The 613-nt window shown below is 41.3% G+C and overlaps 1 non-coding gene across 1 annotated transcript; it reads right to left on the bottom strand.

The window, feature by feature from the left end:
• Positions 1 to 233: 233 nt before the first annotated feature.
• LOC140496125 (U6 spliceosomal RNA) lies at positions 234 to 340 on the bottom strand. The gene has a single exon (XR_011964171.1). It is a non-coding gene; the product is annotated as a U6 spliceosomal RNA (small nuclear RNA).
• Between the last annotated feature and the right edge of the window lie 273 nt (positions 341 to 613).

Genomic DNA, 613 nt, shown 5'->3' with positions numbered 1-613 from the left:
TTTATTTTACTCAGGCCTTGTTTTACCTTTGAAAGTTACTCCTAGAAGCATCTTCCTCCACACACCTGAGATAATTAGGAATGCAGAAGCCATTTTCTGAGTGAATGATTTAATCATCTCCAATTGTACCATCTGATCGGATGAGCAAGATCTCAACTTTAAAAATCTCATTCTGGATTAGTGGTGCTGGAAGAGCACGGCAGTTCAGGCAGCATCCAAGTAGCTTCGAAATCAAAAATATGGCATGCTTCACGAATTTGCGTGTCATCCTTGTGCAGGGGCCATGCTAATCTTCTCTGTATCGTTCCAATTTTAGTATATGTGCTGCCGAAGCGAGCACTCATACTGGTTTTCAAATCCCTCCTCAGAGTTGTCTCTGCCACTCCCTGCATCTTGTTGGAATCTCTACATTGCTCCAATTCTGGCCTTCTGTGCATTAATGATTTTGGTCACTCCAGAATTGGTACCCATACTTCAGCCACATGAGCCCTGGAATTTCCTCTCTAAACCTATCCATCTCTCTATATAATTTTCCCCCATTTAAGACACTCATTAAAACCCTCCTCTTTGAACTAATATTGTCTGCCCTGATATAATCATATATGGCTAACTT

The sequence above is a fragment of the Chiloscyllium punctatum genome, chromosome 25 (genome assembly GCF_047496795.1).
Source record: "Chiloscyllium punctatum isolate Juve2018m chromosome 25, sChiPun1.3, whole genome shotgun sequence".
Classification (NCBI taxonomy): Eukaryota; Metazoa; Chordata; class Chondrichthyes; order Orectolobiformes; family Hemiscylliidae; genus Chiloscyllium; species Chiloscyllium punctatum.
This window is presented reverse-complemented; position numbering and strand designations above follow the sequence as displayed.